The 26,403-nt window shown below is 37.2% G+C and overlaps 1 long non-coding RNA gene across 3 annotated transcripts in view; it reads right to left on the bottom strand.

Moving 5' to 3' along the window:
- The window catches only part of LOC146544980 (uncharacterized), a 55,390-nt gene that overhangs the window by 23,060 nt on the left and 5,927 nt on the right, over positions 1-26,403 (bottom strand). Inside the window, exons 1-3 of one of the 3 annotated variants that reach the window (XR_014881367.1) lie at positions 13,048-13,309; positions 11,470-11,679; positions 6,603-6,683 (exon numbers count right to left, since the gene is read on the bottom strand). The exons of 1 other annotated variant lie outside the window; for it this stretch is intronic. This is a non-coding gene — a long non-coding RNA (uncharacterized LOC146544980). Of the gene's footprint in view, positions 1-6,602; positions 6,684-11,469; positions 11,680-13,047; positions 13,310-26,403 lie in introns of those variants that run through there. One more of the 3 variants, XR_014881368.1, reaches the window with a different exon arrangement.

Raw genomic sequence — 26,403 nt, forward strand, 5'->3', positions numbered from 1 at the left:
AGAAGAGTTAGCGTTTGAACTTTAATATCCTTAATTCCTATTGAAGTGCTATAGTTGTATATCAAGAAAGAATCAGACTGTTTATTGTTAGTATATTTCTCCCCTAAATAATAACCTTTTAGTGCCAACAGTAATGTTAAAAGCCTGAATAGAAGTATGAATTGCCAATTTACGGAGATGTTTCTAAGACTAACTAAATTTGGCATGAGACTCAGGATCACTTTAGAAGTGGATTTTTCCCATGGGCTAATGAAGATAACAATCATGCTTAACTACTGTGCCAGTAAGATGCTATCACAAATTTCTCAGAATATATTTTCACAGAAGATAAAGGTTACTTTTGTGCTAATTTCCAAAGTTGTTTTATACATAAATTACCACTGGGTGGAATTAATTTGTCATTTGTCAATTTCAGGGGAGAAACAAGTACCATGTGGAGCAGGTATTTTAGCAGTTTATTTAGGCTAAAAATTGTCATTATTTCAACATGCCTCTGCTGCCAATTCCAGAATGCAGGAAGGCAAGGATACTTGCAAAGATAACGGTGGTGTATAGAGGATAGGAAGATACAGAGTTAACATGCAGGAAAGGATTATTCTTTCAATTTTTTATTTTTTTTTTAACTTAATGTTTTGTGGGTGTAATGGAAGAAAATGAATGTCAACAGCCTCTCTGTGGAATGTATTGGAGACTCACAGACATGAAGGAGAGAATGCTTTAAAGAGGTGACTCCTTAGCTGTTGGGCCTATTTAAAAGCATCTGCAGGATTAAGCCCACAGGGCTTAACATACTTGAAAAAAAATTGCCATGAATAAAGTGCATTGAGTGGGATGTAAACTTTCCTCAAATTTATTTGAAGTTACTGTTGCCATCATGAGCTGGCAAGCTACCAAATGTAGTTGTTTAGATGTAAGAGAGACACAGAGCTATGCAGATGTTGAGAAATAACTGATAAAGATCAGGTTAGTTTGGAGGAAAAAATCCCAGTAGCCAAGCACAGTATCTCCATAACACAAAGCTAATTATAACCTAGCAAGTTAAACATTTCCAGGGAAGACAAACAGTACAGAGAAACAAAACGAGGTCAGGAGATTAAAATAACAATACCAAATATAAGTGCATGAAAGCCAGGACTTCAATGAATGCTTTGCTTATGATTTTTTTTTTAATAATAGAAGAGTAGCTACGAGTACTTTCAGGTTCAATATTCTTACAGCTACTATATCCTGTTTATGATCAGCTGAATTACATACAGCAATACTCACTACAGCATTATATCTCGCAATATTTGTGTGAGTCTCATCAGTTTTGGCCCATACCACTGCACTCTCATATTCACCCTGCTTGTCTCCCAGAGCTATAGGGAGAGCAGGCAGACAGACACATTACCCTTATCTGTAATACATCTCTGGTACGTTATGTCTACTAAGGAAAAGAACCTTGTGTAGAAAGGCAGTACAAATAGATAGCCAGCGTACTCACTTGCCTGTATTGCTTCAGGTCAGAAGTCATGTGTTGTTCTGACTTATTCAGGTGGAAAAGGTTAATAAAGAAGAGCCCTGCGCTGCCAGAATGCACAAGAGAAAAAACAGAGGGATAGAGAGAAATGAGACACCAGCTCATCACTGATGGAGTACCAACCCTTTAGCAGTCGAGGGTAGAGAAAAAAGTGTCCAGTTGTGGCACAGAAAATGTTCTTGGAGGGTTTGCAGGTAATTGATAATGGGAATAGGAAGGTAAATCTGAAGTTTCATTCAACCAAGAAACAGAATTTCTGATACACTGCTTTGCACATCTTCAGTTTGTTCTGCACAGGAATGAAAGTGCTGCAGGAGAATCCCTGTAATATTTCCTAAAGATTCCAACAGACTGAAATTTACTCTGCATTTTTCCTTTGAAGAGAGAAGAGAGAAAACATGCAGGTTTTTTTATATACTAATGCATTAAAGACAGTTAATGCTCACAGGCACCTGGAAAGGGACTATCATTGCTCAGAAGGGCTTACAACCCAGCAGTAAAATCTCAACAGTATGTTTGCATAGACCTGGACACTCTTCATTCTCTCAGCTTGACATTATCAATTTCCTTCCCTTAAAAATCCACTTGCCCAAATCTGCTTCTGAAGTAGCTGGTTGTTAAGCAGTTGTCAATCAGTTGTCATACTGAAACATATTGTAGCCAAGCAATTAGCCAGATGAAAACATAATCTAGGTCCTTGAATGAAGGTTGAAGAATAGGCTCTTGGCTTTAATGAATGAATAAAGACTTCATCCAGTCTGTTTTATTCTTAAATCAAGTTCTGTTTTCCTGAAAATTATTTTAACTGTATTTCATTACTGAACATCATAAATAGAAGTAATAAAAAGATACAGCATATTATTTCGTCCTAAAGTGAACTGAAATCACATCTTACTGTGTTCATAAGCTTTTTAGACAATAGCTTTATGATCAAACAGCTGTTGCTGTTGCTAATTTTATCCTCAGATTCTCAGCAGGTGATTTCTTTTAAAAATAATGATATTATCTTTTGAAATACTAAATAATCTACAAATACATACATGATATAGATGTACAAATAAAACAAAAGGACAGTGCTGGCACAAACACATATGGATATAGACTGATCATGAATAAATTTAGGCTGGAAATAACAAGGTTTCTAACAATCTAGGGGTTGTGGCTCAGAAGCAGCCTTCCACGAAAAAAAGACATTCGGCTTTGTACTGGGGGCAAAGAAGAATTTAATTTCTGGAAAAAAAATCCTGTGGTCTCAGCAAATGTTGCTTTTGAAAAAAATACAGTCTTCAGTGTTCTTGTTCAGCATGGGAGGGTGTTAGAATAAACTTTTCTAATTTTCTTCCACTATTACTTTGTCTTTGGCTTTATACATCTATAAGGATAGCCTCCTTTAATATCATTTGAAGAAGACTTCTGGATCTTATACATTACATGAAGGAAACAAAGATAGGTTTGCTCTCAGAGCTCTCGCTCTTGGCTACTTAGTCTAGATTATTCCCTGCATTTCTTATATATTTTCTTCCCAGTAGAAGCTCCCATTTTTATGAGTGGAAATTTTGTTCCTGAGCAAATTCAATTCATCTTTGACTTTTCTCCTCTCCTCCATGCAAACTACTCTAGCCCGAGTAAAAAACATTGAAAGTTATTTCCAAGTTATTTTGTTAGCTAGTCTTTCAGATGAGCAAGCCTTCTCTTCAGTCGTTTCCCCCATGTTAGCCTTTATCTGACAGCATTTCAATTTATAACATTTTCCTGTTTGCTGTAATAACAGAAGGAGACTGTATTCATGCCACAGTCATATCACTGACATTCCTCCTTATTGTTTTGTTTTTGTTTTTTTTTTAATTTTTCCTTTCCTTTTCTGTATTTTATTTACTTGTATTCTGTGTCTTCTTCAAGGACTGCAGCATGTTTCCCTGGTTGTTATTCTGCATAAGTGTCAGGTCTTTGAATGCATATCTTATTTACCTTTCTTTGCTGTACCAAAAAGTATTTGATTTTTTATGAGGAAGTCTTGGAACAACACATTTATGAAAAATGACTGGGCTGTTTTCTTTTCTTACTCAATTTGTATCTTTTGGAGTACGTATTCCTAGAAAATTTATCAGACTTTTCTGATCATAGGTCAGCTTGCCAGTTTGCCTGCTTGGAGTTCATTATTTCAGGAATAATGCAATAATGTGAAAAAGAATTTCAAACATTGAATTAGATTAATAGTGATGATACGAAAACAACAGCAAAGTTGATTTTTCCTCCATGTTCTGCTACAGACTTCATTGTGATCCACAATAAGCCAGTGTTTCAGTTCTCCCTAAGAAGAGATCCTTCACAAATGCACGAGAAGCATGAATTCACCACCGATTGGGTGATGCTCATATGTTATACTGACAGGGAAGCACAAATGTAGCAGTATTATGTATTTCTCTGCAAGTTCTGCTGATTCTTTTCCTTGATATCTTTCCTAGATTGTGTTTAGAAAACCAGATGAGTATTTCAGTCACCAACTTAAAATTGTTTGAATGTTTCATTTTTCCAGTCTTAATTATACTCATTAGTATTGTGCATAAAATAGCATTTTCAATTTATTTCTTTATACATGTATATAAAATCTTCCTGAAGTCCATGGCATGAAAGGCTAGTTATCTGACAGTAAAAGTTTGAACATATTTGACATATTTAGCTAATATTTACAGAGTTGTTGGCAGGCTTTGCCCTTCATTTAAACAGAAACAACTTACTTTGTAAACAGAAACATTTATAGTTCTCTAGGTTTTTCAAACAACAAAATGTAACAGTTACATATTTTACAAAAAAAAAAAAAATCATTCTTCACGCACAACAGAAAATATTTTAGTACATAAAGATAATGCTGGATTCATTAGAAAGATATTGCAACACCAGTATTCAAAGGGATTCTAGATGCTACCACAGTGTTCATGCTTCATTGTTATCAGAGCACCACCAGCTATAATGCATAGTAATCTTATAATGCATTGACAACTTACACCCTAATGGCTCTGATGGAGCTGTTATGATGTATTGTGTCATATCCTAACAGGGATATAATGCTAAAAACAGCTGTATCTTGACAAGCTCCACACAAATCACTTCGGAAGGATCTATCACTCTGTATGCTGACAGTGTAAATAAGCTAAAAAGTTTGCATAAAATGAAAAATTAAGTGCTCAGGAGAGGTCCACTTTAGTAATAATAATAACACTTGTTCTTATCTAGATTCTCCTCTCTAAAGATCTTGAAAGACTTTGATTAACTGAGCTTTACCAAACTCTTTGTGAGCTAGGAAATGTTTTAATTTCCCCCGTCTCACACTGAGGTACAGATACATTCCGTGATTTGTCAAGGTCACCCTTGGCTGGGAAGTCAGCGGTACTTGCTTCAGCCCTGAGCCTTAGGCAAAAAACAATGCTATTGTTTAGAAATATTAACAAACTTGAATTGCATTCAGTTATCATGTCATTCAAAGACCATTTAGTAATGCAAATTCATACTAATTCTAGTGCTAATTCTTCAGTACTAGCACAGGATAAAACTTATGTCTTTGCCCTTGCTGTTCTTTGATTCCATTCATTAAACTGAGAGTGGTGATATTATTTGCATATAATTTTTGGAATTTAATTTTTAGTCAGGGTGAGAGCAAAAGGAAGATTTTGTATTCTCCTGCCTGTTGGTTCAGAGGTGTCACAAGACTGTGCCTTTACATAATTTAATGCAGTCAGCATGACTGTAGAAAGAACTGCAGCTTTATAAAGTATAAAAATAGACAGAAAGTGCAGGTGCAAAGCAAAATGAGATTCTTGTATTGGCATAGTCTTTAGCTTTTCCTGTGGGGAACTGAAGTTTTGAGATTTTAAGATTTGGGAGAAAAAAAAAGTTTAAAATCGAATGAATATTAAAATTGGTTGAAATCTTCTGATTTAAGACACTTGAGAAAAACTGGAAAGTAAGGAGATAGATGTACTGTAGTTGCTGCTCTGCTAGTGCTATTATAAAGCAGAAGGGTACAAACAGCAAAATATTTTCAGAATAATTGATGGAGAATGCGGCTGAGACATCTGTGCAATAGGTATAACATCCATCTTACCATGCTACCTCTCATGCTATCTATCAGCAAATCCTTTGCTGCAGTAACTTAAATAGACAACTTTCCAACATTCTTCAGAAGCATGCCTGAACATGTAGCATCATCTTAATTTCCCCTCTCAAAGCACAAGCCATCAGTGCAAGTCAGCCGGAGAAAAAGGATTCCCTGTGGCTTCTTCCAGCACTCAAAACAGGCAGTCTTGCTTTGTCCTTAATCATACTTAGTTATGACATGAAGAAGAGTTTAAAACAGACACCTGAGAGATGACAGATAATATTTTAAAAGACTTTGACACGTGTTTGAAGAACCAGTAGTTTATCCCTTTCACATTATATTAAAACATAATTGCTGCTGTAGCTCATATGAGGCTTATGAAGTCATGTAATATCAAAACCTAATGAGCAGTTTAATACATGTGCTCTATAAGGTATAAATACAATAATTTCCAGATCACATCCACAAGAACTGCTTAATGGTCAGTAAACTAGCAGGAAAAAATCCACGGCCTAAGGGGATGAGAGACTTAATGTCAGTTAATAACATTTCATGCAGCATATATTTGTACGCTTCCCCAAGAGAACTGCAAGAGGATAAAAGGATGAAAAGATAATAGATATTCCAATGGCTGTTTTCTACTGGCTTTCTGCTTATTAGAGAAGAGGAAATAATTCAGGAAATATAATTTATTCAACAAATTTTTCTAATCCACAATAAAATTTTCTTTATTTTTTTAGTGTTTGAAATGACTTATGAAATGTTTTCTGCACACAGATGCTGGGTCTGAAATGACAACAGATTTGCTGTGTAAGTATTCAAACCTAACCAATTACAGAGGGAGGGAGAGAGAGATTGAGGCTTCAATTAATGTCAATTTAAAAATCAGATATTTGCGTTAAATTTAGCAGTACTTTCAGTTACATTGAAGTTTAATATTACTACTAATACATTTAAGAGTGTGAGATAACAGTTAACTTACCTGCATATTACTATTAACACAGTGTTTCGTCTCTAAAAACTTAATTGATGCTGTGTGCTTTATGTGATCATAATTTTCCATCAAATCTAAACAAATACACAATAGTTTTTAGAAAACAATTATTTTTCTAGAATTATTTTAGTATTCTTTTAGGAATATACAGGACAACACTTTAACATGTTCCTAATTTTATTGCTGTTTGATTGTCATTAAAATAAGTATGTTCAATTCATTCATTTTATTATATAAGTTTCCTGAATAAAAACTATTTTATTATGTAATATAAAATTGGATTTATCTATTTTTTTCACATAATTGTGCTGTAAATCAGAATATTTGACTGTTTTTAAATCATCATATGGAATTCTTTTCATAGGTTACTCAGTTTATTGCAACTATCATCACTGCATACATAAACGGAGTTATCACTATCAAAGGTATATACTAAAGTCAATATTGGAATAATGCAAAGTCTAAAAAATCTCAACACATATCCACACCTAAATAATGTAAATTACTTATAAAACCATGTCTGAATAGAAAGCCTTTACTAAGATTCTCCATCTAAGACCTATTGGATACTGTTAATGCCATGTAATTCTTGAACTGCTAAAACTCAACAGTCTCATTTTATCATTTACTGCAATGCATAGTTGTTATGATTGTATTCTCCACTCACATCAGTACCCATCTTAAAGATTTAAATATTTACCCTGTACAACATCAGGCTTTCTAAGGCTGGATATTTAGGAAATTCAGAAGGTGTTTGATGCTTCAAGACTGTTCAAAATGATGTAGAAATTATTATACTTAACAGACGGAAGTAGGTCAAACATACCTTTTCTCTTTGATATCTGTTTATTATTTTTCCCTATAATCTCTTTGCAGCAAGGATTTTAAGGTTTTCTGCACCCTTCTATTAATTCTCTAATTCATTTATATAAGTATTTCTTATTCTGGAAAGAAGCACCAAAATATTTTATAATATGTAACCTCGTGCCATAATCAAGTGGCTATTGCAGAGTCCTGCAGAAACATAAATTGGCAAATATATAAATGACATAAGATGTGATATTGGATTCCATTTCTTCTACTATGTTTGTTATTACTGTACACCCAGAAGTCTGCTGACACTTTGCTTTCTCCTTAATTTGCTGTATATAACTACCAGTGATGTTAGTTCATAACTGTAACTTATTTCACTGTCTGCAGAAACAAAACAGTATGTTTCTTTCTTCATCCAGCCAAGATATCACTGTTTCCACTATTTTGAATGAATTATACTGAATTCTTAGTGCTAGATGAATTTTTCAGGACATATCACCTTTTCTTGATCAGACAGCAGAACCCGTATGCTGTTTTGTTTTCTGCATAGGAATCATTCAGTCATAATCCTTCCACACTGGATGAAGTAGCCTGGGAATTGCAAAGGAACGTGCAGTCCTCATTCACAAAGATTTCAGTCTTGTTTAAAGAGCAGTTTGGACGTACTCTGAAGAACACCACACAGAAAACTCTTTGGCTGGATAAAACTGAGGGTACTTAATAAATTTCCTTCAGGGAAAAGAGAGTGCTCATGCAACTTTCGATAGTGGACATTCAAAGAGAGCACATAACTTGGCCACTTTCTGCAATTCAATCCTCTTATCCACATCCTCAGAATGGTTTTATGAAGATTGTCAGTGGATACATCTCTGCCCAGCCTTAAAAAACGCTAAGGGCTCATTTGTGAGAGTTTTACCCCTTCATAAACTTTCCACTACTGACTGCTTCCATCTTCTCCAATGTCTGCATAAAGAACTTTCTTTCACTAGCTTTAAAAACCTCAACTGATTTCAAGTTCTCACAGGCTTAATATTGTGGTATTTTATGAACAACCACTGTGTATTCAGTTTATGACTTATCTGCGTTCAGTCATATTCTCCCAAAGCCTTCTCTGCTTCTAAATGAAGTCTCCCAGTCTTTTAGTGTCTCTACAGAAGGCAGCTGCTGCACCACTTCAAACAATTTACTTGTTTTTCTCCACACTTCTTTCAACTCTGCTACACCCTTCTTAGATGTCTAGACCAAATTACACATAAGACTCCCCGTCCTGGAGGTGTTCAAGGCCAGATTGGATGGGGCCCCGGGCAGCCAGGTCTAATATTAAATGGGGAGGTTGGTGGCCCTGCCTGTGACAGGGGGGTTGGAGATTCATAATCCTTGAGGTCACTTCCAACCCTGGCCATTTGTGATTCTGTAACTCAGGATATGGGCACACCAATTATTAGAGTGATGCCCTGTTCTCTCTGCTTGGGTGCTCCTTGTTTCTAAAAGTAATCTCACCAACTTTTCTAAACATGTCCAAAATTTTGGTGGCTTATTGTCCACCACTTGACTAGTCAAGTCCAGTCTGTCTGATCTGCCTGACTGAGCCAATACTTTTGATGTACTTACTTCAAATTGACTTACATATTCTAGTGTATCTACTACAGAAATGCATCAGGTGTTGGAGTATCAGAGCTAAATGCCAGTGGAAAGATTTCACCAAGCTTCTCTGCTATGTTTTTGTCATCCTCGCATGCCCCTCCTGCATGTTTGCTATGAAGCAGCAAAGTATGAGATGATCTGAAACACAAATATTCTAGAGTACATACATACATAGCTGTTTGGTACCATCTTCACAAACTGCATAACCTGTGAGTGTTTAAATACACTTACTTCCTTCAGAAAAGCATGAGGCACCAGTTGAGTTGACAAAATGCAAATCACGCAGAGTTCACTTGTGTTGAAGGAGAATTGAAGGGCAAATGTGTAATGGGATGTTGTCATACCATTTCAACTATGTCTGCAGCAGCTTCTTTCCCTTCTTAAGGACTTTAGAAATACTAGGTCCTTATTTTTTTAAAGTAGGCTTTCAAAAGGATAGAGCCATAATGACACTGAATTTTGTGTGTGCCTGTATGTATGCTGCTCCTATGAAGAAAAATATTTCAATTTTTGTACTTTGCATAGGTTTTCAGAAAAAGAATAAGATGCACAGAAGTATAAATCAGAAGCTCTCTCTACCCAAAGAAGAGAGAGAGATTATCAATCGCTTTTTGTAATTAAAATGAATACGGAAAATCTGCTATTTTACTAGAACTACTTAAGCTATGAAAAGAAGGTTTAGCTCTTGCACAAAGCATTATATTTTAAAGCATTTACAAACACAAAGCAATAGCAAAACTGAATATCTAACCCTGTACAGAGAATCATACAAGTTTATATGCCTCCTAGTCTCTATTTTAGCCTATATTTCAAAAACATAAGAGTGTTCGGAGAGTTAAAAGTGAGCATCGCAAATTCTTTACCTCAAAGAATGCCTAAATTTGAATTTGGAATCCCTAACTCCCACAGATGTTCTCCGATTGTAACAACCTTTTATAAGCTTGGCCCAGAAAACTGTAAATCTGCCTCATTTCGTTCAGTAAAGAGAAAGATTTCTCTATGGGAATGAGCATTTCTTTGTATATCAAAAAATTATTATCAAATTACGTATTGTGAAGGGCAAATCAGTCATTAGACATTAAGGCAGCTACTTTTTTTTAAAGAGAAATGTCAATTAAATGCCTAAACCTGATACATATGTCCAGAAAGAAAGACTCACGGCTTCATGACACCCAGTAAGACTAAGAACAATCCCTAGAATCTTGCCATTGAAAGAAAACAGAACTCTAGTCGCAGACGTCAAATTTTGCTTCTGCAAAAATATTTTGATATAACTTCAGCAATATGCATAAACAAATGCTTATAAGTAAGCAACTACATTTCTCTAAACATCTATGATAGCACTTCTGGTAGTATCAACATTTCCAGCCATTCTGATTTCCACGTTCTGATGTGAGCAGTTCTAACAGATTCAGATAATGTCTGAGCAAGAACAAGCATGCTTCTTCTTCACAGGGAATAAAGTTTCCCCTTTCCTAATAATTTTAAGAAGTTTATTCTTAAAAGTTATGCAATTATTTTTAATTAGTACACTAGTGTTTCTTAATAGTAAAGCACTATAAGAAATCTTTGTCATCATCACTCTTTGACTGAAAAGACAGAAATCACACTACCTTTATAACAGTTCATTAATACACATCTGCACAAATAACTGGTTGGGAAGGAATACTGAAGTACTATTTTGTACAGCTCTATTAAACTCTCTTCTCAAAACTCAGGTTAATTCTTTGCTGGAGCAGAGAACCTCCGTCATTTCTGAACCATTAATTAAGCTTTGTGCAGAAATTGAAACTCCAGAATCATGTACTAAATACACTTCTCAGTCCGAGGTGTAATTTCTTTATTAAAAAAATAATATTAAAAGAGCTCTAAATATATCCAAAATATTGACAGAGAACTTGAACAAATATATTAAATACTAAATATACCAATGATTTTCACATTGGTATACATGTATTTCCATGTGAGATTTTAACGTAACACTTTCTCATTTAGCATTTGGCAAACATATCACTGCGTTCTCCTTTGAAATCTATTCAAAGCCAATTTAACATTCTCTGTAATCCACCTAGAGTTTTAAAACATTTGGAAAAACTGCAGCAACGGTTCTTTTGGAATCATAGAATCACCACACCTGGAAAGGACCTCCAAAATCATCCAGTTCAAGTATCCACTTACCACCAATATTTCCTCACTAAACCATGCCCCAACATCTAAAAATTTCTTGAACATCTCCAGGTATGGTGACTCAATCACCTTCCTGGGCAGCCCATTCCAGTACCTGACCACTCTTTCAGAGAATAAATTTTTTCTAATATCTAACCTGTATCCCCCCTGGTGCAACTTGAGGCCATTCCCTCTCATCCTATCAGTGGTTATGCAGCAGAAGAGGCCAAAACTCACCTTGTCACAACCTCCCTTCTAGTAGCTGTAAGGAGAGATAAGGTCTCCTCTGAGTCTCCTCTTCTCCAGACTATACAATCCCAGTTCCCTCAGCCACTTTCTGTAAGACTTGTGCTCCAGATCCCTCACCAGTTTCATCACTCTTCTCTGGACAAGTTGCAGGGCCACGGTGTCTTTCTTGTAGTTAGGGGCCCAAAACTGAACAAAAAACTCAAGGTGCAAGAGGTTTAGAATTAGAGGCTCAGAAGAGCTAGATATGATCTCTGCAAACAAAGAAAACTTCAGATCTTTGCCTCTAACAGTTTTCAATATAGACATCACATCCCAACAGATTATAGGCTAATTTTTAGCCAGATGAATATAATTGCCTTTATTCAAAATGGTACAGACTTCTTTGACCTCAACTCCAACATCTGAACTAGTCCTATCTAAAACTCTTGCAATTTGATTTGTCAGATTATTATAATTTGAGGAATTTGTCAATATTCTGCTTATGAATTGTGGCAGTAAGACATGTAGTTCTATGTAGGTTGCTCCCAATGTAATGCCTCCCATTTATTTCCATGGAAAACTACAACAGATAAAAAGAGCACAAAGATTTGTTAAAGAAAATTCTCAGCTACAAAATACTATTTTTCAGCGTTGTCACCATCATTTCAAATATATTTTGACCAGTAATTAAAAAGAGTCTGCATCCCACAGTCATAAAAGTTTGCATGGCTAGCCACGGCTTGACTTTCATAACGCTGCCATCTCTGCTGAAACACACCAGCTATCACTTGTGTGCTACAGCCACTGTTTTGTTGCCATCAGTGTTCAGAAATCATCAGTGAATTCAGTGACACAACTTTGCTTCATATGCATTTCATTGCATTTGGTCAGACACCAAATTATTAGTCTGCCCCTCAGCTGCCATCTCTCACATGGCAACAAAATGTAAGGGAACATTAGGAGGAAATTCCAGCCTCTACTGCCATACCACCAACATCCCCCTCTGACATCGCAGGCCAACATAATAAATTAAGAGGTATTCCTTTTGGAACTGCCCTTGTACACAGAGTGAATTGTATGATATATCAGCAACCAGACATGTTGGGGGGATGTTTAAAGAGATGAATTCCACTTGAATGTAAGGACTCTGGAGTAATATTATATCACTACTACAACAAAATCATACTTTGTCTGAGGATGAAAGGAAAGATGTAGCGTTATGAGAATAGCTACTGTGGCTTAACCTGGCTAAATTCTACAGAGCCGTTCACTTACTCTCCTCCACCCCACAGTAAAATGGGAAAGAAAATTGAAAAGTGAAAGAACTTCTGAGTTGAGATAAGGAAAGTTTCATAAGAGGGAAAGGAAAGGGAAAGGGAAAAAGGCAAAGGGAAAGGGAAAAGTGAAAGGGAAAAGGAAAAGGGAAAAGAGAAAGGAAAAGGGAAAGGGAAAGGGAAAGGCAAAGGCAAAGGCAAAGGCAAAGGCAAAGGAAAAGGAAAAGGAAAAGGAAAAGGAAAAGGAAAAGGAAAAGGAAAACAATAACACAAAGAATAACCCAAGCAAGTCACACACAAAGCAGTTGCTCACCATCATTTGACTGATGCCCAGCCATTTCCCAAATATCCCAAAATGGCCTCCCTGTCCAGCTCCCCTTAGTTTCATTGTTCCACATTACACTGTATGGTATGGAATATCCCTTTCACCAGTTTAGATCAGTTACCCTTGCTGTGTTCACTACTAGCTTCTTGTGAGCCTCCAGGCTCTGTGTTAGCAAGGTCATATTGAAAGCTGAGAAATCCTTGACTCAGTGTAAACACCACTCTTCAACAACTCAGTTTTATTAACATTAGTTCTCACTCTAAATTCAAAACACAACACCATACCAGCTATTAGGAAGAAAATTAACTCTATCCCAGCCAAAACAAGGCCAACAGCAAGTGCAGAGACTAAAATAAAATGAGTTGTATCAGGAAAACACAGTGGAAGGACATGAGATATGTTTTTTGCCCTAAGAATACTGCTGAAAAAGAATGTGATTTCACAAGGTGCAAAAAAAGTACTAGAGGAGGCATCAGAGTGCTAGGGAACATCTTTAAATATACAGTGCGTATTTTGGTACAAATTAAGCACTTTTCCAACACAAAACTTGTCAGCAACGATGACCATAAACTGGTACAAAATGTAGAACAATAAGGTGGGTTATTTTCAGCTCCGGTGATTTCCTGATTAATGACACTCACTACTTTATTTCCATTACTTGTCCAGACTATCTCATGGTATGTAAATTTGCTGCATTCCTAACACTTTTTTGAAAGGAATTCTAAAGCATTTTTTCTTTTATTTGGTTTGTTCTCCTCCCCACCAGCTTAATTTAATGTTTCCTTTTTCTGATTGGAAGATGGAGATGTAGAGGTGAGAGACCATAAAATTAAATGTGTCTCTTCTATTCTCCTTTTGTCACAAACTTAAGAATTGAATGTTGCTATAAAAAGTGTACATGTTAAACATGGAGCTGAAAAGTCAGCACAACACAATTATATCTCTTATAAAATGGCAAAGCACACTGCCAGATTTGTACTCAGTTGTACAGGTATCATGTGTCCTGTAAAACTCTAACAGCATGGCTATAAACCTAAATACTGATGCATTTACAGCACCAGCTAACTAAATGGCAACCTACGGTGGGCAGTATTTCTCACCAACACAACCAGTAAACAGTAATATAGAAAGAGGTGTCAGATGATGATCTTCAACATTTTTCTGTGACAGTCTGAAATTAGTTTATGAATTAGTACCATTTTAAACTTAAAAGATAGGAAGAAATTACCTGAGCCTGGAAGATAATATTTGCTCAGAATAAATAAGACAGGCAGAGAATGGAGACGTGATATTTACCATTATCATCATCATTGTGACTATTATTATAACATCCCACCCATAACTCAATCTGAAATTGTCCTTGATAAAGCAGCAATGGCCTGAAGGATAAACAACAATACAAGTAGTTACCACCAGGGAAAGAAGGAACTCAACAAACAGAGCCTCATGATTTGCTACCAAGGTTGTCTTGTTTTCAGATGACCTCTCATTTTCTGAAATCCTTGTGGTAAATGTTATTTGCAAATGCTTAATAAATATAGCTTCTTAACATTCTCTCTGTGCTTTGTCATTGTAGCTTGAAACAAATAAATAAACCTTTGATCTGATTGGTTTATTTAATCTTTTTCCAGATTTCATGGTGATATCACAAAGTCTTGACACTACTCTTGAACTCTTCACCTTTGAATCTGACATGCTGCATTTCATAAATACCATTGAAATTTATGCCTCTAGTTAAACTTCAGCATACAAGAAAGGTAAATAGTATGAGTCTCTTCAGCTAAGAAGCCATTCTGATGGCAAATCTTCATGGTTTCTATCTTTCTTTATACGCACTAACATTCTTGTTGTTCATTCCAATTACAGTATTCACAATTCTATTGGTACAATCACACTCTACACAATTCCCTATCTGATGTTTTGCAAAAACTCAGTACAATTATAAGATTACAAGTATTTGGTAACAGTTAAAATTCATTTATTATAAATATGAGCAACATTGCTGTGAATCATAATTTACATAGTACAAAAAAAAAAGAACAGGTGAGTGAAAAAAAGGTGAGTGAATCTGATAAACGGTCTATGATGAAGCAGCAGGACCTACCAGAGAGAGGACAAGAATGACCCTAACAGAGCAGGAGGAAAAAGCTTTTTGGATAGAAAACTTCAGACAGAATCAGCACAAAAATTCAGTGAATAGCATCTCTAAAAATAAATACATAAAGAATGGAAATGTCAAAAAAAGAAAAAAAGCTGTTTGTAATCATAGAATCATAGAATACTCTGAATTATAACTTGAGTTGGAAGGGATTCACATAGATCACTGAATCCAACCCCACACAGGACCACTCAAAAACCAAACCTTATGTCTGAGTGCATTGTCTAAAAGCTCCCTGAACTCTGGCAGCTAGAGGCTGTGACCACTGTCCTGGGGAGCCTGTTCAAGATCCCAACCACTCTATGGTGAAGAACCTTTTCCTAACACCCACCTGACCCTCCTTTGGCACAGGTCCATGACATTCCCTTGGGTCCTGTCAATATCACCAGAGAGCAGAGATCAGAGCTGCCCTTCTATTCATTTCATGAGGAACTGCAGGCCACCATGAGGACTCCCCTCAGCCTCCTCTTCTCTGGCCTGAACAAACCTATGGACCTAAGCTGTTCCTCTTACACCTTGCCCTCCAGACTCTTTCCCATCTTATAGCCCTTCGTTGGATGCTCTCTAATAGTTTAATGTCCTTATATTGCGGCACTCAAACCTACACTCAGTGCTTCAGGTAAAGCCATACAGCACAGAGAAAAGCAGGACAGTCCCATTCCTTGCCCAACTGGCAGTGCTGGGCCTGATGCACCCTAGGATATGGTTGGCCCTTTTGGCTGCCAAGGTGCATTGCTGACTCAAGTTCAACTTGCCATCAATAAGTTCTGTTAAAAACAGTATCAGTGAATATTTTCTTTATGTATTTCCTATTTCCATTGCTTTCATCCTCCTTTTTGTGTTGTTCATGTAGGAGAAATCCCAGACATGTACAGACTGGAAAAAGAACTGATGAAGAGCAGCCCTATAGAGAAGGACTTGGGGATTGTGATGGAAGAAATGTTGGACGTGAGCCAGCAGTGTGCTCTTGCAATCCGGAAGGCTAACTGCATCCTGGGTGACATCAAAGTGAGGTATCCAAGGTATCCAACAGGCAGACTGAGGGAATTTTCCCCCTCTTCTCTGTCCTTATGAGGCCACATCTGGAATACTGCACGCAGACTTGGGGATCCCAGCACAAGAAAAACATAGATCTATTACAGTAAGTCCAGAAGAGGACATGAAGATGATCAGAGGGATGGAGTACCACTCTTATTAAGAAAGGCTAGGGGACTAGCTCAGGGCTAGCTGAACTCTGCTCAGCCCAGAGAAGAAAAGATCTGGGGGAAAGCTCTGTGAGGCCTTCCAGTACATAAAGAGAGCTTATAAAATACACAGAGTCCAACTTTTTATATAGGCTGATAATGATGAGGGGGAATATTTCTAAACTAAAAGAAGAGAGAATTATGTTGGATATTAGGGGGACACTCTTTACTCAGAGATTGGTGGAGCACTGGCATCAGCTGCCCAGAGAAGCTGTGGATGCCCCATCCCTGAAGGCTTTCAAAGACAAATTGGATGGGGCCCTGCACAGCCTGACACAGAGAGTAGCAGCCTTGCCCACTGCATGGGGGTTGGAATTGAATGATTTTAAGGTTCATTTCAACCCAGGCCATTCTATGTTTTTATGATATGATTATAAGATAATTGCTAGTAAAATAAAGGAAAATTGAGAGAAATAAAAACTACAGAATTCTACATCTTAGATGTACTACATGAATAATTGCATTTACTGGACATCATTCAAAAAGTTCATTTCCATCAAGTCCCACTGTACAATTTCCTTTCTCAGTCATGAACTGAATGTTTTGTTTGCACTACATCATTTGCACATTTGATCAAGGAATATAAGGCTCTATTAAATCTCAAAGAGTTTTAGATAATACAGAAGGAGTTTATTTTTCTAGGCATGATTTGCATTATAACTATCTGCAGTTCTTCCTAGTCTGGGAGAATTTTATTTGTGAGGAAAAGAAAGAAACACGCTTATCTTTAATATATGATCATTAAATAAACATCTTTAATGCAGAAGATTTGTTATATTAAGGAGTATTAAAAATGTATCAGTCTACTCCTTTATTTTGAATGGCTATATACAAGTGGGGAAGAAGAGTGATACTAATGTAGAAAGGTATAAATAATAAGCAAATCTTATCACTCTTTCCAAATACAAGCTCCATTATTGTATTTGTTACCCTGCCCATTCTCACTAAAAGATGAATTGATTCTGATTCCTAGTTTATTTTGAGTAAGATTTTTTTTTAGTTGTCTTCTGTAGGCATACAACTCTATCTAGCTTTCCGTGAGATCAGAGTCCCAACTTGTCTTTTCAACTCTACTTCTTCAGAGAGTCCCAAAACTCCAATTTGTCCAATGATGCTCACACTGCTAATGAAAGGATAACACAACTGAGCTTAACCAACTGCTAGTAACAACTAGATGCATGGAAAAGATTTGTTAGCAAATGATATGCAGTTCAATGAGAAACGTAGAAGTTGGCTTTGGGGCCAACAGTGCTTACACTTTGAAGGAAAAATAAAGTCCAAGAAAACGAACTGTAATAAGACATTGTGTTAAATGGGTAGTGGATGATGGAGATTTAGGACTATTAATCTGAAACAAATACTAATTAACAGTACTCTCAAATAATCTTACACCAAATCCTGTCCTAATTATTCTTGACCAGTATCCCATCACAGTTAGAAATGGGAAAACAATCTAGTGATTTGTTATATCAGCAAAGACAGGCAGGACTTCTGTATAAAATTTTCCCCAAAAACTATCAAGAATCCATGGCAGTCATACAAAGAAACAAACTCAGAAAAGAAAGTAGCAATTTAATTAGTCTCAAAGTGAAAGAATGGACAAGATCAATTCAAGTTCCCCAAACTAGATCCACGTACGTCACTCCAAAAGTAATGTTTCCCATCTATTTACACAGAAAGTAACAGGTATAAAGAGCTCAATACCACTATTTGATAGAGCAAGCTACAAAATGCTGTTTTTCACCACCATTAGCAATGTGTTTTCTCCAGCAGTGATCAAGAGCCTTCACAATGCACTCACAAAAAATCTGCACCAGTGGATTTTAGCACAGTTAGGTGGTGGGTGGTGTGTTGCAGATGTGGCAACAGTGGTCAGCTCTGCTGGTTTGGTCTCCATTCACACTTAGCAAGCATTGATGAGGTTCAATGGGTGCAATTTTTTCCACATGAAGGAATTCAACAACACACCTTTGCTTCATATGCACTTCCATGTCAGACATCGTTTTATCAGACTGCCTCTCTGCTGCCATCTGTCTCATGGCAATACAATGTAATGGAATAATTGTGGGAAGTTCCAGCGTCTACTGCCATACCAACAGTGTATGGACAAATCCACCCCTGATATCATGGACCAGCATAATAAAATAGGAAGCATTATTTTTGGAGCAGCCCTCTTAAAACAGTTTAGTATGTACTGCTTAAAAACAAACAAACAAACAAAAGTATGTGTTCCTAAGGCTCTTGATCACAGTCAACTGACCATTTGTACTTCATCAACATTTGCTGAAATTATATTTAAAAAGCCCTGCCCTAGATCCAATGCTGAGAAATTTCTGAGGAGGCAGTGTTCATCTGTGTTCAAAGGAATGTGTTAATAGTGAAATGGTTTTCTGATGCTCACATAATGTACTGCTTTTATTAAAAAAAATCCTCAGAAAAAAAACTGAAATCAGGTGAGCTGCATGTACATGGTTCTCACAGATTTGTTAAACTAAAACAAGCAAATTTTAGTTTGTATCCCATTCCTGTGTAAAATTCATTTTCATGCAGTAGCTCTCTTCTCACTAGTTTTGTTCCATAGAAGCCATGGGCTCTACTGGTATTAATCAAGCAATACTGGATTATCCAGACTGATAAGCAGCTCTATAAATCTCATATGCTCTCCTGAAATGGCTGCCAACAGGTGGTAAGCTGCTACTAATCACTGCAAACAGTTTTGCAGCAGGGGCATCAAGATGCTACAGATACGGATGGTGCAAAACAAATGGACTTCTGAAGTTCCTGGGACCACACACTAGGTTCATTCAGGCCATGAAGCAGCCATCAGATGGCAACTATTTTGTCACGACATAATGGAATACATGTCCTGGAGCTGAAAAGCTCCATATCTCATTAACTATCCCCTGTGTCATGCTTGTCACCACTAGCTTTAAGTTTTAATTTTCTTGTTTCCATTTGTTGTCAAGGCTATTTGACTGTATCTCTTTTGTGTTTAATCAGTAGTACCAATACATTTGATGAGATTGTGTTGCTAACCTGGTTCTCCAGGAAGTCACAAACACAGAACTGTTTATACAAGAACAAATTAAATACAGCTCTTTACTTTGAGATAGAAAAATAACTAGTCTTACGAAACATAACATCTTTAGCAAAAGTGCTTTGTAGAGCTAGATTATCAAATGTAACAGTTCAGTGGTTCAATTCATACCTGATGGGCTTCAAAGAATATATATGCAAATCGATCTCCCAGCTGCAAGGGTAATTAACATGGCCTGCTGCAGGGGGTGTTCTTCCACCCATTCTGTTTCATTATTATTTTAGTGACTTTACATTTTTCTCAACCCACTGTCTTTTGGTATGGAAATAGATTTAACTTCCTGCTTTATGTAAACTTCATTACACTACAATCAGCAGGGAATCTAGCCTGTTGGAAGTGTTAATGTTTGAAAGCCAGTACTGCCTGACGTAGACCTTAGCACTGTACAAGTACTGTTGTTGTTATTTTCCTGAGTTTGCCCAAAACAGTACTTATAATATTTTAAGGTACACGATAAGCCTTTCTATTCTCTCATGTTTAAACCAGTTTAACAGTATTAAACAGAGCTAGCAAAGGACCAGAAAAGACAAAGAATCTTGGAATGTGTTGTTTAATCCATTATTCACTAGGGTATTCAAATCACATTTACATTCAAACCAATGGACTTATTTTAACAAAGCAGAAAGGGTACAACTCTAAGTTTATAGCATTTCAGGCAGTACCAGACCCATTGACAGTATACTGGGTCATGAACTGTGGTTCTGTTTTCACATAGAGATATGCTGTGTGTAATACATACTCTAAAATGTTCCCCATATGGTTATGAGGGAATACCAATATTATTTTCCCATTATATAGTATGAGAAAAACGTGCAGGGAAGCAATCACATTACACATGCCTGGAAAAGCTATAGACATAAAAAGATTAATGTGTTGGGATACCTTTCATAACCAGAAACTTCTGTAAGAAGCCATTTCTACAAATTATAAAGCAAAATCATATGTTAAATCATTTTAAGCAAATATTTACAAGAAGACATAAAGTAACAGTTATATCTATAATTCATAAGTGGCTCAAATTTCCTTTACAGAGGGTCACGGAAGTCAATCGATTTAGTACAAGGATAAATGTAATCCAGGCCACTGCATGTTTCCATGTTAAGTGCTATACATTTTTATATCAAAGTTAGCTATTGTTGGGTTTGGGGTTTTTTTGTGTTTTTTTTTTTGTTTGTTTGTTTTGGTTTGGTTTGGTTTGGGTTGGGTTTGGTTTGGGTTTTTTTGTTTTTGGTTTGTTGTGTTTTTTTTGGACAAAAGCATTTACAAGCTTCAAACAAAATGTAATACAGCATAGGTCAGGCTAAGTGGGACTCCGAGAGTCCTGATGTAGCTGCAGGTGACCCTGTTCATTGCAAAGGAGTTGGATAAGATGACCTTTTAGGGCCTTGTCCGACTCACATAATTCTATGATTGCATGATTCTATATATATGTAAGTGTACATGCACATGACCACACAATCATGTGAAATCATGTTGGGAAAATCAGTGTGTGATTTTTTTGTTAATAATTCAGGCAATTTCCTCGTCAAATCAGTGTCAACTACAAATATAGGAAAAAAAAAAAATCCAGTCTGTATGTTACTAGGTTTATGCCAGGGCCTTGGAGGGTCATGTCATACCCTGTATTTATCCTCATCTGATGAGTGCAAAACAACTGTAGGAGATCTTCTATTGCCTACACACTCCTGTATACATAGTACTTAATAGAGGTTAATTGAATATATGCTTAAAGGACATTGGTGGGGGTGGGTACAAAATCTGTACTGCACAGGTGGATAAGGACAGTTCTGACCTTAGATATCATCTCTAGATCGTTCCAGAAATTAAGTAAATGGATCATGAGAGAGAAAAAGACAAATACGCAAGAGAGAGTGGGAGAAAGAGAGAGAGAGAGAGAGAACAAGCTGTTTGAACCAATTCTATATTTATGAAGATATATTGTTTTCAGCACTAATAGATGGGAATTTTCAGTTGTGTCTTATAGAATTAGGTATCTATTTCCCTTTCAGTTTTATTGCTGGTTGAGAGTTTATCTTTCTTAAACTCCATAGAATAAACCAACTTGCATTTTGGTCTGCAAAGGAGACTTCGTAAATCACATGTTGCCAGTATGGCAAATTGCACATTTATGAGGCAATTTCTGGCAAATTAGCTGATGTGCATCACCACATCTTCAAATTCAAGTGATTTGGACATGGCCCGTAATGAATAAGACATTCCAGCAACAGAACACCGATTTTGCATTATTATAAACCAGGGGTTGACAGCAGAATACCAATTTTGCATTATTATAAACTGGGGACTGAAAGTTACTGCTGTCTGGAAAGTGTTCAACAATAATTTGTTGGCAGTTGCTGCTGAAAAGCCAAGGACTGGGGAAGCAGGGAGGCTAAACGTCTTTCTAAGAGAAAGCCTCTCAGGACAGTGCTGAGAAATGCTTCCATGTCTGTGCAGGGGCTGAGTAAAGCTTGTTACTCATGCATCATGAAAGAAGAAAGGTTGAACCTTCAGTGTGGACAAACCTGCAAGTTCCACATCCCACAGAATTCATCCTTTAAAATAATTATAAAGAAAACAGAAGACCTGTAACACGAGTCCAAAATGCTGACAGGATAAGAAAACAGCCACAAGCAGGGCCAGATTTTTCACCTATTTCCAGTTTTGCTGTAGAGATTAAAGGGCTGAAGTGGCCAACAAAAATCCCGCTTCTGTAATTTTCCACTGTCTCTGCAAAACAGCTCTTTAAATGCTTGACCTTGAATGCAAAAATAATCTGTCCTTTATCAGTCATGTTTTTTCATGGCCTGGCTAATGGCATCAAATTTACATCCTGCTTTATTGTGGAGCTTCTTGTGATAATAAATTCAACCAAATAGCAAGTACCTGTGCTCCAGAAATGCACTCCTCTTCATTCAAAGGGAGGTATCAAAGGGGGATGTGGATGCCTTTTGTCTATCGCTTGGCATTTGACTCTGACCTACAGGCACCAACCACCACCATACATCTGCTCTGGATGACATTCCCTCCCTCCCACTCAGAACATTTTGCTGGAATGCATTCATCAGTCTTTTGAAAACTAAAGACCCCAGCCACACTTTTGTAATAACAAACATTTCTTCTTTGTCACCCAGCATGTCTTTTTAATCATCTTGTCTTTCAACTATTATTCTATCTTACTGAAACTAATTAGATATCTCATGTCAAAAAATAATACCCACCTAAATAAGAGCTAACAGTGCCAAACATTTAGTTTATACAGCTGTAGATTCAGCTTAGTACAGAATACTGCACAGTGCCTCATGCTGGTTCAGGTGTTGAATGATGGCAAGACTGGGATATGTGGTAGAGGATGCCTTCTTCTGCAAGGCCACAAGGCAGACAGTGAAGTGGGACATGGCATAAACACACTGCGAGGAGTTTAAAGAAGATCCATTGAGAGACAGTCATTACAGACAATCATAACAATACCAGTTCAAAACCTAGCTAATAGAATCTAGCTAAGATCCAAGTATCACTCTCACATGACTTGTACCACCTTGCTCTCCATATCCTTCAAAAGAACAGCCCATGGGCCAGAGATTCTAACCAGAAGGCACATTCACTAGCATACCGCACACTGTATTGTGCAGCCCAAAACTATATAGCAGTTTAGTATATATGATATTATAACGTTTTCAAATCTGAGTTTAAAATTGCCTCCCAATTATTTCTGTTTTCCTTTTCACATCAGACATATTACACTGACCACAGATATCATGCAAGTTTTCTTAGCTGAAGAAAGTCACCTTCACCATCTTAGGTACTACAAAACCCACATCAAGAGGCTGTGTGGTTTGGACATGGGACCAGATTCTGCCATCCTTCCTTCCAGGAGAGAGCTTCAGCATTAGCTTTCATTCAGCTGTTCAACCCATATCTTCCTGCAGTGGTTTGTCCTTTTGCGTACGTTCCATCAGCTCTATTTTATTTGATTCAAATCTCCACTTCTTATGTGAAGAGAAAGATGTTGGCTTATGCAGTCTTTAACAAATACTATTTAGAAAAGATTGATTAATGAAAAACAAAGGGTAGGGCAGGGTAAGATCATAACGTATAGAGATGTCTGCTTGCTGCTTGATAGCATGTAGGAGCAGGAGATAGACGCTTAGAAGTAAAAATTTAACTGAGAAGATGTAAATCCCCTTTGCCCTTCTCACCCATCCTGTTTATAATTTCACACAGGACTATGTGTTTTCTGGGCAGAGGCAGCAGGTGTGTGCTTGAGAGTGGCTGGCACCTGCTGGGCCTGTTTCTGGTTCCTTTGGAGCATGGCCTGAGACAAGCTGCAGCAAGAGGAAAATTTGAAAATGAATACGATAATGTGGATAAATGACAGTTCTTCACAGACTGGATAATGTACAGCTAAATTATGATGCATTCAGTTAAAAATGCAAGTACAAGAAGCTTACACTCCTGGCCATTTCCACTTAATTCAACACATTGATTACATAGCCTAGAATAAATACATTTATATGATGATAACTAACTCAGGGATCTGCAGGACTCCTGATATAATATTCTGCTGAATTAGAGAAAGTATGCAGCTGTAGGAAAAAAAATCCACTGCTCCCTCTACATCCCCACAAGCAGTAGTTCAAATTAAAATGACCCAACAAACTTGAGGCTTCTGTGATTCTTTTGTCCCTTTTCAATATACCTTCCAAGTACCATGCAGGGTGCACTCTCTCTGTTGAATGATAAGTGTGCAAAATTGATAGCAGGTGTCCTGTTCCACGTTGGCAGCATTCTTTTTGTCAAGCTATGAAGGCAGGAGGAACAAATGTCCTTGACATCTATGAGGGACCATCTGACTGCAGACCTGAAGGTAAACTTCTGATTGTATGCCCTCCAGCTCATGCTGGATCAGTGTCAGTAGCAAGAGCAGCAAGTTGTGCTGTGTTTGACATGTGGAAAGGAGACAAATTTATTGGAGAAATTGAAAGTTATTAGAGGGAAGAAAAAAAAAATGATGTACTTTGCTCTCTTATTCTGACTCATAGTCTTAGGAGCTGGCAAAGATATCAAGATGATAGAATCACATCCTAACTGAGCTTTTGAACTGACTAGTGGAGGGAATTCTTCCAAAGTAAGGAGGCTATAGCTAGAGTTCTCCCAGCTCGACTGTGTGTCAACCATTAAACTACATATTTCTTTCTACAAAGGCTTCTGGTAGAAAGAAATGAATTTTGTCGGGAGGATTGAAATGTTATTCTGCCTTCTCCCCATCCCCATTTGTTGGCCTCCTCTTCAAGAAGCAAGTTATTTCTCTCTCACTGATGTCAACTTTGTATGCAGATATTCAGCTTCTTCTCACTGGCAATTTATCAGTTTTCCACTGATATTCAATCAGGCTATTGAATATCAGTTTTCCACTGAGTCATTCCACATCTTGAATATAAAAGTTCTCAGCATCAGATTGTTGTGGCTCAACTCCCAGTATTCACACAACCAAGCATAACACAACCTCGCACTCACTCCCCTTCTCCCTGGGATGGAGGGTAGAATGGGAAAAATAAAAGTGAGAAACATAGTGGGATGAGATAAAAAGTATAATAGGTAAAGCAAAGCTGTGTATGCAAGCAAAGCAAAACAAGAATTTCATTCGCTACTTCTCAGCAGCAGGCAATCATTCAGCCATTTCCAGGAAAGCAGAGCTTCTTGAAGGTAATAGTTCCTTTGGAAGGCAGATGACATCACTTTGAATCTTCATCTTCGATCCTAGTCTCCCACCAGCTTTTATTGCTGGGCATGACATCACATGGTAATGAATATCCCCTCGGTCAGCCGAAGTCAGCTTTCCTAGTTTGTCCCCTCCCAGCTTCTAGTTCACCTCCAGTCTTCTCGCAAGCAGGACAGTATGAAAAGCAGGAAATATCTTATTGCTGTGTAACAACTAAATAGCAGCAACTAATAACACAAAATCAGAGGATCACAGAATTGTAGGGTCTATAAGGATCCTTTAGAGATCATCAAGCCCAACTCCCCTGCAAAGGAGGACCCCTACAACAGGCAAATATGTTAGTGTCTTATCACCACTATTTACACCACAATTCCAAAATACAGCACCATGCAAGCCTCTATGAAGAAAATCAGCTCTGTTCCAGACAGACAAAACTAGGACAACCACCCAGCACCTCAACCCTTACAGATTAGTCTGTCTGCCAGGTGCCTTAAAATAACAATATCAAGCTGTCAAGTGGGGAAAAAAAAAAAAGAAAGAAAAAAAAAAAAGAACATTTGATGTGCCCACACAATCACTCTATTAATTTTGTGTAAATTAAAAAGAAACAGCTGTCTAATTCAGAAATGTGTTGGGCATTTAATTAGTTTCATTAATTAGAAGAAGCTTCCCCTAGAAAGCAATGCAGAATGATGCTTCTGAATCAGGATGGTCTGACCATGGGACAAAGTGCCATGGAAACCTACAGCTGATCTGGACACTCAGTATTTCATTCAGATACCTCATAAACTCCTGCAGCATTGGCAGGATGCTAATGGTCTTGCCCACCAGTTCAATACCAATAAAGGAGCCCAGCAGGGATTTCACAGGTAATGGTGTCACCTACAGGGGTGTTTGGTAATTCTACATAGAGCTGAACAGCTTCAACAGTCTGTGACAACCCCTCACCTGAATGTTTGCAAGGGCTGGTATAAGAAATGAGAGGCAGCATTAAAAATGCTATAGCCTTTCATCACATATTCACATTTACTGGGAGTAGTAAGTGGAGCAGTTTGCAGTTGACATCAGTATGATGTCAGCAGGTTCAAAAACTTGGCAGTGCTCACACCCTTTCCCAGTGAAGGTC

This window comes from Meleagris gallopavo, chromosome 2 (genome assembly GCF_905368555.1).
Source record: "Meleagris gallopavo chromosome 2, MGAL_WU_HG_1.1, whole genome shotgun sequence".
NCBI lineage: Eukaryota > Metazoa > Chordata > Aves > Galliformes > Phasianidae > Meleagris > Meleagris gallopavo.